The following is an 11,028-nucleotide window of genomic DNA, read 5'->3' on the forward strand; positions in this document are numbered from 1 at the left end:
GTTCCTGCCACCAAAGTGGATAACCTCACACTTACCCACATTAAACTGCATCTGCCATACATTTGCCCACTCACCCAACCTGTCCAACCCTGCATTCTCATAACATCCTCCTGACATTTCACACTGCCATCCAGCTTTGTGTCATCAGCAAATTTGCTAATGTTACTTTTAATCCCTTCATCTAAATCATTAATGTATATTGTAAACAGCTGTAGTCCCAGCACCGAACCTTTCGGTAACCCACTGGTCACAGCCTGCCATTCCGAAAGGGACCAGTTAATCACTACTCTTTGTTTCCTGTCAGCCAGCCAATTTTCAATCCATGTCAGTACTCTGCCCTCAATACCATGTGCCCTAATTTTGCCCACTAATCTCCTATGTGGGACTTTATCATAAGCTTTCTGGAAGTCTAGGTACACTACATCCACTGACTCTCTCTTGTCCGTTTTCATAGCTACGTCCTCAAAATCTCCAGAAGATTAGTCAAGCATGATTTTCCCTTCATAAATCCATGCTGACTCGGACCGATCCTTCTACTGCTATCCAAATGTGTTGTAATTTCCTCTTTTGTAATTGACTCCAGCATCTTTCCCACCACTGACGTCAGGCTAACCAGTCTATAATTCCCTCCTTTCTTGAAAAGTGGGACAACATTAGCCACCCTCCAATCAGCAGGAACTGTTCCTGAATCTATAGAACATTGGAAAATGATTACCAATGCGTCCATGATTTCTAGAGCCACCTCTTTAAGTACCCTGGGATGCAGACCATCAGGTCCCGGGGACTTATCAGTCTTCAGACTCAACAGTTTATCCAACACTGTTTCTTGCCCAATATAAATTTCCTTCAGTTCATCCTTTACCCTAGTTCCTTTGGCCACTATTACATCTGGGAGATGGTTTGTGTCTTCCCTAGTGAAGATAGATCCAAAGTACCTGTTCAACTCATGGGCCATTTCCTTGTTCCCCATAATAAATTCACCCGTTTCTGTCTTCAATGGCCCAACTTTGGTCTTAACTATTTTTTTGCTATTCACATACCTAAAGAAGCTTTTACTATCCTCCTTTACATTCTTGGCTAGTTTACCTTCGTACCTCATTTTTTCTCCACGTATTGCCTTTTTTGTTATCTTCTGTTGCTCTTTAAAAGCTTCCCAGTCCTTCAGTTTCCTGCTCATCTTTGCTATGTTATACTTCTTCTCTTTTATTTTTATACTGCCCTTTACTTCCCTCGTCAGCCACGGCCACCCCTTACTCCCCTTAGGATCTTTCTTCCTCTTTAGAATGAACCGATCCTGCACCTTCTGCATTATTCCCAGAAATACCTGCCATTTTTGTTCCACCATCTTCCCTGCTAGGGTATTGTTCCATTGAACTTTGGCCAGCTCCTCCCTCATAGCTCCATAGTTCCCTTTGTTCAACTGTAATACTGACACATCCGATTTTCCCTTCTCCTTTTCAAATTGTAGGTTAAAACATATCATACTATGAATCAAGAAACAATTAGAGATGGCAATTTAGCAAAGCAGATTCTGCCTGCATGTTTAGGAGTTATTTGCATTGACGACTGTCACAGCTCCAAGTACCAGACACCTGGAAGCTTGTTATAGCGGGTGAGAAGTGTCTGCACATGCGTCATCTGTAAAATGGACTCTTTCCAATTTCCACTGAGCTTTTGTTTATGGTTTCTATTTTAAACTCTGCCACATGTCTCCATTTGTGGCATTTGATTGTCTGGAAAGTGGATTTGATCGGTCATAATCATCTCAGGTATCCTTTGTTCCAGATTCCAGAACATCCAAACAAACCAGTTTGATTTTCAGCCTGTAAGGACTGATAATTTACACAGCTGTGTTCCAGTCAGACACAGCAGGCTGAGAAGGGAGGAATACAGTGAATATTGTGCTGCCTTGTATAATATAATTTTTTATAATTAATATCTCTCTGCACCCATCTGAATCTCTTTTCAAGGCTTTATTTTGTCAGGATAGACAGCAATGAGTTGAGGTCCAATCCAAAATTTTGTCACGTACATAAATCGAAGTATCAAACAAATGATTAGATTCCATCAATTGTGGTGATGATGAGGCGGCATCCATCTGTCTCGAAGGACATTGGAGTAGTTGACCTCTCCAGGGCAATAGGTAATAGACAGTAGGTGCAGGAGTAGGCCATTTGGCCCTTCTAGCCAGCACCGCCATTCACTATGATCATGGCTGATCATACACAATCAGTACCCCGTTCCTGTCCTCTCCCCATATCCCTTGACCCCGCTATCTATAAGAGCTCTATCTCACTCTCTCTTGAATGCATCCAGAGACTTGGCCTCCACTGCCTTCTGGGGCAGAGCATTCCACATATCCACCACTCTCTGGGTGAAAAAGTTTCTCCGCATCTCTGTTCTAAATGGCCTACCCCTTATTCTTAAACTGTGGCCTCTGGTTCTGGACTCAGCGGGAGCATGCTTCCTGCCTCCAGCGTGTCCAATCCCTTAATAATCTTATATGTTTCAATCAGATCCCCTCTCATCCTTCTAAATTCCAGTGTATACAAGCCCAGTCGCTCCAATCTTTCAACATGTGACAGTCCTGCCATTCCGGGAATTAACCTTGTGAACCTACGCTGCACTCCCTCAATAGCAAGAATGTCCTTCCTCAAATTTAAAGACCAAAACTGCACACAATACTCCAGGTGGGGTCTCACCAGGGCCCTGTACAGCTGCAGAAGGACCTCTTTACTCCTAGACTCAATTCCTCTTGTTATAAAAGCCAGCATGCTATTAGCTTTCTTCACTGCCTGCTGTACCTGCATGCTTGCTTTCATCGACTGATGTAAAAGAACACATAGATCTCGTTGTACTTCCCCTTTTCCTAACTTGACTCCATTTAGATAGTAATCTGCCTTCCTGTTCCTGCCACCAAAGTGGATAACCTCACATTTATCCACATTAACTGCATCCCAGCTTTGTGTCATCGGCAAATTTGCTAATGTTACTTTTTACTGTTACAATGATGCAATCAGTTGGAGTTCTCTCCACGGTACATCTGTAGAAATTTACTAGAGACTTCGGCAACATAGCAAATGTGCTCAAACTCCCAGAGAATAATAGTCACTGACTTGCCTCCTTCACGATTGTCTCAATGTGTTGGGCCCAGGGTAGACCCTCCGAGATGTAGACACTCAGGAAATTGAAGTTGCTCATCCTTTCCGCTGTTGATCCCTCACTGAGGATGACTGTGCTCTCCCGACTTCCCCTTCCCGAAGTCCACAATCAATTCATGTTGAGTGCAAGGCTGTTCTTGCGCTCAACCAGTCAACCTATCTCATTCCCGCACGCCTCCTCACTGGTATCCGAGATCCTACCAACAACTGTGTTGCGCCTGGGATTCAGGTCATCAGCCTAAATGCTGGCATCTGCATTGGGATGATGTCAATGTTAGGTAAAGTGGGCAAGGCAAAAAAAGATTAAACTAGATAACAATAGACAAGTATCGGCAAAGGTTTAAAGAGATGCTTCGTAAACTTCAGCAAAGGTATGTTGCAGTAGGAAGGAGTCCGTAAACAAGGAAGTGAAGGATTGTATCAAATTGAAATGAATGGAATAGTGGACAATGGCTCTGAAGGGGAGTTGATCAGCAGGGCAGGGGTGAGGAGTTGGTGCCCTGCTCCTGCACCCAAGTTCTTGTGATTTGACTCCAGGACCATGGACGTCCTGCTGCAACAACATAAGCTTTGGTGAGATGGTACCTGGAGCATTGTGTAGAACGCTGGTCTCTGAGACAGGATATACTCACCATGGCAGAAAGCCACAAAGATCGAGTAGACTGGCTTTGGAGATTCAAGTTTGCCATTTGCAGAGAGATTGAATAGATGGGGACTGCAATCTCTGGAATTTAGACAAACAAGAGAAGTAAATGACAAAATCCTCACAATGCTCAACAGGTTGGATATAGGGAGGGCATTGTCTCCTTACCACGGAGTCTGGAACAAGGAGTCACAATCTCAGAATAAGAAGTAGTTTCTTCAGGACTGACATGAGGAGAAAAGGTGGTGAATGTCTGTAAACCTCTGCCCTGGAGAGCTGTGAAGTCTGTCATGGAACCCGTTCAGCATGCTGAGGAATAGTGCAGCAAGATGACTCAAAGGTAAGATCAGCAAGATCTTGAAGAATAGGTGTGATGGGCTGAAGGGCCTCTTCTGAGCTGTATAATGTCTCGACTCTACTCACTGAAGCACTACAGCTGGATTCTGAGAGGATGTTTCCCCAAGTGGCTGAATCTAGAGCCAGGGCACAATGTTTCAGAATAAGTTCCCCTGTTTAAGATGGCAATGAGGAGAAAATTGTTCACTCAGAGGGTCATGACTCTTTGGAATTATCTACTCTAGAGAACTGTGCAGGTGGAATCTTTAAATATATTCAAGCTGGGGACTGACAAACACTTAAACCACAAAGGGATCGAGGTACACAAGGTGAAGTACAGGCTTTACACTGATCAATTAACTTACTAACCTGTATATTTTTAGGATGTGGAAAGACATCTGAGCAACTGCAGAAAACCCATAAGGCCCTAGGAAAAATGTTTAAACATCAATCAAGTATCATCGGAGATCAGGATGGAACTCTGGTCAGTGAGAGAGGTGGCTTTACCAGGCATACCACTTTGCCAATGTCATTTCCTGAAATGTTTGCCAATGTATGTCTGTCATTATACTCTTCACTCTATGGCCAACCCATCCCTCAAAGTCATGCAATCACCTTTATTATTAAGCTGCTAATTCTATATCTGTGTTTGTTATTCCCAAACTGAATGTTCTGTTATGAAATGGTAATTCCTCTCCAGAGGATCCTTCCCTTTGAGATTATTATTAATGCTGTCTCATTACATGTGACCATATTTAAGTTGCTTATTTCTAGTCAGGGTAGGCAATACATTGTTCCAGGAAATCGTCTCATATGTAGTTCATGAACATATCCTCAGAACAGCCTTATCCAATTTGACTTGCCCAGTAACTATGAAGAATAAAGTCCTCCACATCAAAGTATTGCCTTTGTTTCACACTCTGATTGATGCTCTCTCCAACAATATAGCCCGTTTAGTAACCTACTTCCAATCTGTTTCCTGTTCCTTTCAAATATTATCTCTGTTCAGTTCCTATTTTCTCATCTAAGTTGCTTGTTTATTACCCTCCTCTTGACATTCTTTATTATGGGAGCTGTCCACCTGCTCTTTTTTCATTCTGATTGTCTTTTTGAAAGGCTGTGTACTTTCAAATGTCCATTTTGAAGCTTTGAACACCTTGCAACCATCTTGGTCAATAGCTACTGAATCAAATCCATTAACCTTTATTATATTATTAAGTTATTATGTTCAGTTAATTATATTTATTTTTGACATTTTAACATTTTCCTCTTGCACAATGACCACAGGTTGGTACACTAAATGCCCATCATCTGTCACACAATTATCATGAAATGGTCATTTTTTTCTTGAAAACACAGTTTTCTCCCTTGGGAAAATGGTAAGATCTGTGCTGCACAATGAAATGTGTATTATTTATGCATATGCTCAGTTACAGTTATAGGAATTAGAGAGAATGGGCAGGAGAGAGTTGCAGGGGGATCTCAGCAAGATATGAGGTGGGTGGGACTGAGGAAAATGGGAGGAGTGTGAGAGGGTCTTCTAGACTGAGAATCTGTGGCTGATATCAGTGCCTAGTTGCTTCAATCTATAAATGAAATCCCGGCATTAGAGTACTTATTATGTTAAAAAGCCTGGGACAAAGACGTAAGTACGGACAGGCTGTGTCACTTTTCATGTAAGGTACTTGTATTGAGAGTCAGCAATGACGGATATTGATTTCAATCTTTAGATTCCGTTCCTTTAAGTAAACAATTTGATTGATGCCTCACATGCTCCTAATGTTTTTGCATACAGGAAACACAAAAGGGAATTGACAGCGTGTCAATAGGAATCACAAAAGGAAATTTAGGTCCAGTTTCTGACTGAGCAGCTCTTGAACAGGAAATGCAGGCAAGCGATTCAAAATGTGTGTGAAGATCTTTGTTTTCGGTGCAATTTTCTCATGCGAAACATTCACAAGCAGTTTCCTTCTCATCTGTTTTCTAGAGGTGTGAAAGAATATCCTGCACTTCTCTGGATGATGCAGCTCCAAAAGCACTCAACAATCTTGGCACAGTCCAAGACTTTGAGCTGACTACATTGGTAAACACCCTGAAGTTACATCCTCCAGACCAACCCTGAAACATACTGCAGATACTCAGCATGGCCTTGTCATCAGCATTTCCCAAGCCTGTTATTTTTCCTTTCAAGAAGGGCAATGATGACAGGAACACATGGAAGCCACCACTGCTTGGTTCCCTACCAAATTGCACCAACTGGATTTGGAAACAAAGTATACTGCTGATGCTGTGGTCAAATCAAGCCGTACAAAAAAGCTGGATGAACTCAGCAGGTCAGGCAGCATCCGTTGAAAGGAGGATGAAATCCATTGAAATCCGTCCTGACGAAGGGTCTCAACCCGAAACGTTGACTGCTCCTTTTCCTCCTCTTCTACATTTTGAATGGATGTCCCTATACTCCAAGGCCATGTCCTCTGGTCCTAGACTCAACACCATAGGAAACATCCTCTCCAAATTTGCTCTATCAAGTCTTTCAACATCCAATTGGCTTCAGTGAGATACCTCCTCATTCTTCTGAATTCCAGTGAGTTCAGGCCCAGAGCCATCAAACGCTCCTCAAATCATTTAAGCCATTCAATCCGGAATCATTCTTGTGAACCTCCTTCGAAGCCTCTCCAATGTCAATACATCCTTCCTTAACAAAGGGGACCATAACTGCTCATAACACTCCAAGTGCAGCCTCACCCGTACCTTATAAATTCTCAACATTGCATCCTTGGTTTATATTCCAGCCCTCTCAAAGTTAATGATAACATCACATTTTCCTTCCTTACCAACAACCCAACCTGCAAATTAACCTTTAGGGAATCCTGCATCACCTACTGTGGTCACACCATTGATGCACAAGAATTACACAAGTGTGCCGAGAAAATTCAAGCAGAGGCGGATGCTGCAAGGCCAAAGGGCATTTGTCACAGTTGTGGTCTATAGGGTTTGTCAATTACTACAACAGATTCCTGCCAAATCTGTCTACTGTACTCTACAGCTTGAAATCATAACAACAGATCAGGAAGAAATGGCAAAGGGGAAAACAGTGTGAGGAGGCTCTCCAAAAAGGTAAAGGAAATAGTGACATCAGACACTGTCCTCACACATTATGATACACGCTGTCCAGTGAAGCTTACGATGCATTGTTCAGGATGCCAACACATCCAGAAAAAAGGTGTCCAGAGCTGTCACAACCACTTCCTACAGGCCCAGCGTCAACTGCTACAACCACCACGAGGACGCCCAGGACCAGGGATTGTTTCACAGCCACAAGTCTCATCTGCAAAGCAGAGTGATCCCCCCTCATCAGGAAAGATGTTATCCCACAAGCATAAAAAAGTCTCCAGTGATTAAATCTTTAGACTTGAATGGGACAATTTAAAATTTACTACACAAAGTATTATACAGTATAGTATATAAAAGATGAGATGAATTCTATATTGATTAGAGTTTATAGCTACGTGGGAGAAGTGTTGTGCATTTAATATTTCAGTAATATTTGAGAAATATTGTAAATATATTGTTAGATTAAGCATTTTTGTTTGTTGAATTAATTGGTTATTGGTTATATGTAAAAAAAAACGTGAATTGCATACATCATGACATTACAATCAATTACACCTTTGTTTGGATCCAGAAAGGCCACTTGACGGAGTGTGCTGCCATCTTACCAAATCTTATTTCACCTGACACTTGCCAGTTTATAACCCTCCCCTCCCCCCACCGTATTCTAGCTTCGTCCCTCGTCCTTTCCAGAAGAGTCAGCCTTTCATGAAAGGTCTCGGCCTAAAACGTTGACTGTTTAGTCCTCTCCATAGATGCTGCCTGACCTGCTGAGCCCTTCCAATATTTTGTGTGTTGCCCGGGATTTCCAGCATCTGCAGACTCTCTAGTGTTGACATAATAAGCGATCAACTGACATTTTCATTGCTATGATCTCTTCGTCAACTTTAACATTTTGAATATAGACAGGTAACTTTGCAGAATTACACATTTACAATGGGAGCACATCCCAACTAGTTCAACCACTTTGAAAATTTGAGTATGAGTGGCTGGTCTGAAAACCTCTGAGCACAAATTCCAAACACCCAGAAAATACCTCTTTTGTAGTGTTGAGGAATGACTCTCTGAATATACAAACAGAGAGAATATTACATGATAAACCAGACCTCTCTTGATCTGTGCAGTGTGGTAGATTTCAGCCGGAAACATCGACTGTACTCTTTCCTAGATGCTGGCTGGCCTGCTGAGTTCCTCCAGCATTTGGTGTGTGTTGATCAGATTTCCAGCATCTGCAGATTTTCTCTAGTTTGTCAGAACAGTAGGGATACATTTTTAACATTTTGTCAATAGAGGAGACGGCCACTTAAACAACCTCCCTCAAAAGATAATTGCCAGTTCAGTTTTTTAACTACACTCTTAAACTGAAACTGCGAGCATTGAATAGACTTGCTGAACTTGGGCTGTGACCTCAGCCTCTCCCTCCCGAATTACCTCCCCCAAATTCCAGTTATTTAACTGAAACTTAGTAGTTTGCTTTAAGAGTTTTTAAAATTTATGAAAGGGAAAGAAAGAGATTTATTTCAAGCAAGATAAGCTAAGCTTATCTACCAGGTTTTTTTTTTCCGAAGAAAGTTTGGCTGAAAATTTATTCTCTACTCCAAAGTGCATTGACAATTATTTTTGCATTATTATAACAACAACTTACTGATCCTGCAAACATTCTGTGAGCTGCAGAAATAATCATTTTTACGCAGGGGTTCCCTGAGATCTGAAAGTTATTTCAAGGGTTCTCAAAAAGTTTAAGAAAGGCTGGTCTAAGAGATGCAGTCTTACACAAGAGAAAATCTGCAGATGCTGGAAATCCAAAGCAACACACACCAAGTGCTGGAGGAACTCAGCAGGCCAGACAGCATCTATGGAAAAGAGTAAACAGTTGACATTTTTGGGCAGAGACCCTTCATCAAGCCTTGATTTTCTGTGGAGTGCTGCCTCAGGTGACATTTTTAAACACCAGCTAAAATCCTATTTACTTAACCTTGCTTTGTCCTTTATTTTCAGGTTTGCACTTTATCCCATCGTAAAACACTTTGAACTACATAGTCCGTATGAAAAGTACTCTAAAATCAGTTGTTATTATTATAGGGCAATGTAATTGGTTGAAATGTACATAATTCACAACCACCGACATTGAGTTGGAGTTTCACTTTAAGAGGCTGATCTGACGTGATGACATTATTACGTAAAGAGTTTAAGTGTACTTTTGTATATAGTTTTTGGAGTTCAATAAAATGTGGTACGGATTTCTTTAAACATAAAATGCTTGTTGTTTTATCTGTGAAAACTTACACTGGTGACCCTGATGTTCTAAGGATGATTCCAGAGATAGTCAACATGTCAACCAATGCTGTCTCTCTGAGAGCCAGAGCTTTGGGAGCAAAATGCCGTCACTTGGTTTGGACAAGCTGAGGCTCAATTCGCGACAACACCAAATATTTCTATGTGGTAGCATTGCTCACCAACTCCATGGCTGCAAGGGTGGTGAGTCTGCTAGAACACCCACTTGAACACGATAGACACTGATCGCTGAAAACTCACCTTTACACTCTTTTGGACTATCAAAGTCTGTGCACACCAACCAGTTGCTCTCCTTGCCAAGCCTTGGCGATGGTAAGCCATCGTGGCTAATGGGCCATGTGCTGTCTCTCCCGGGAAATCACCACCCTGTTTTATTTTTAAAGAATGTTTCATGCAGCAATGCCTGATCCATTCCTCGTTAATGTACCTGTGATGGACTATAGGGAGCTTGCTAAAATGGCTGACAGTCTACACTCAGCCGGGCAGCGATGCATCATTCCTCCTCCTTTCTCTACCTCAATAGGCCGGGTCTGCAAGCCCCGAACATAAAGACAGCTGTGGTATGATGCCAGGCCTGTGTTTTTACCACACTCACTTTGGTACAAGCGCGAGGAAGTGTCGACTGCCTTGCAGCTTCGACAGTTCCAATGCATCAGAACATCAAAGGCCAGTGAACACCGTGGGTTCCAGCTGCCAGGGACGTCTCCTGTTCATTATGGATACCCTTTCAGGGTGACGTTTCCTGTGTGACAAGGGTGCTCAGATGAGTTTGCTGCCAGCATTGATTATTGATGAGAAGACAAAGAGTAATGAAACTTCAATGGGGGCCGCCGACCACAGCAGGATCCAGACTTATGGGACACGATGGGTGACACTCTGCTTCAGTGGGTGATGTTACACGTGGGACTTTGTCCTGGCTAGGGTGGCCAGACCTCTGCTCTGTGCAGATTTCCTGTGTGCCCAAGGACTGTTAATTGATCTTAAGAACTGCCAGCTTCTGGATGTCAACGACTTTGGGTCCGACCACAACAACTCTGTCAAACACGTGCACCGCCTCATGTGAGCTTACTTGATGCTGGGCGAATTCCCAGACCTCACCAAGCTCACATTCTCCACTACAGTCACAAACATGGGGTCAAGCACCACATTCCCACGACTGGCCCGCCAGCCCATGCCCGAGCGTGTAGACCGACACAGAAAAGCTGGCGACCACCAAGTCCGGGTTTGCCAACGTGGAAAAACTTGGCATTGAATGCCAGTCGAATAGCCCCTGGGCTTTGCCCCTCTATGTGATCCCCAAGGCTGATGGTGGTTGCCACCCATGTGGTGATTACCAACGCCTTAATGAGACCGCCACCCACAATCATTACTCGGCTCCACACATCCAAGACTTTTCTTCACGTTTAGCCAGAAAGTTAATTTTTTCCATCTAGTTAGGGACTTCAATCAGGTTACTTTGTGCTCGGAGGACGTTCCCAAAAT

General features: G+C 42.8%; 1 long non-coding RNA gene across 3 annotated transcripts in view; it reads left to right on the forward strand.

Moving 5' to 3' along the window:
* Nucleotides 1–6,031, forward strand: part of LOC132407650 (uncharacterized) — a 38,745-nt gene extending 32,714 nt beyond the window's left edge. For all 3 annotated transcript variants that reach the window (XR_009516554.1, XR_009516549.1, XR_009516553.1), the window contains 2 exons: nucleotides 4,524–4,624; nucleotides 5,936–6,031. This is a non-coding gene — a long non-coding RNA (uncharacterized LOC132407650). The remainder of the gene's footprint in view (nucleotides 1–4,523; nucleotides 4,625–5,935) is intronic.
* The last annotated feature ends 4,997 nt before the right edge of the window (nucleotides 6,032–11,028 follow it).

The sequence above is a fragment of the Hypanus sabinus genome, chromosome 2 (genome assembly GCF_030144855.1).
Source record: "Hypanus sabinus isolate sHypSab1 chromosome 2, sHypSab1.hap1, whole genome shotgun sequence".
NCBI classification, from domain to species: domain Eukaryota; kingdom Metazoa; phylum Chordata; class Chondrichthyes; order Myliobatiformes; family Dasyatidae; genus Hypanus; species Hypanus sabinus.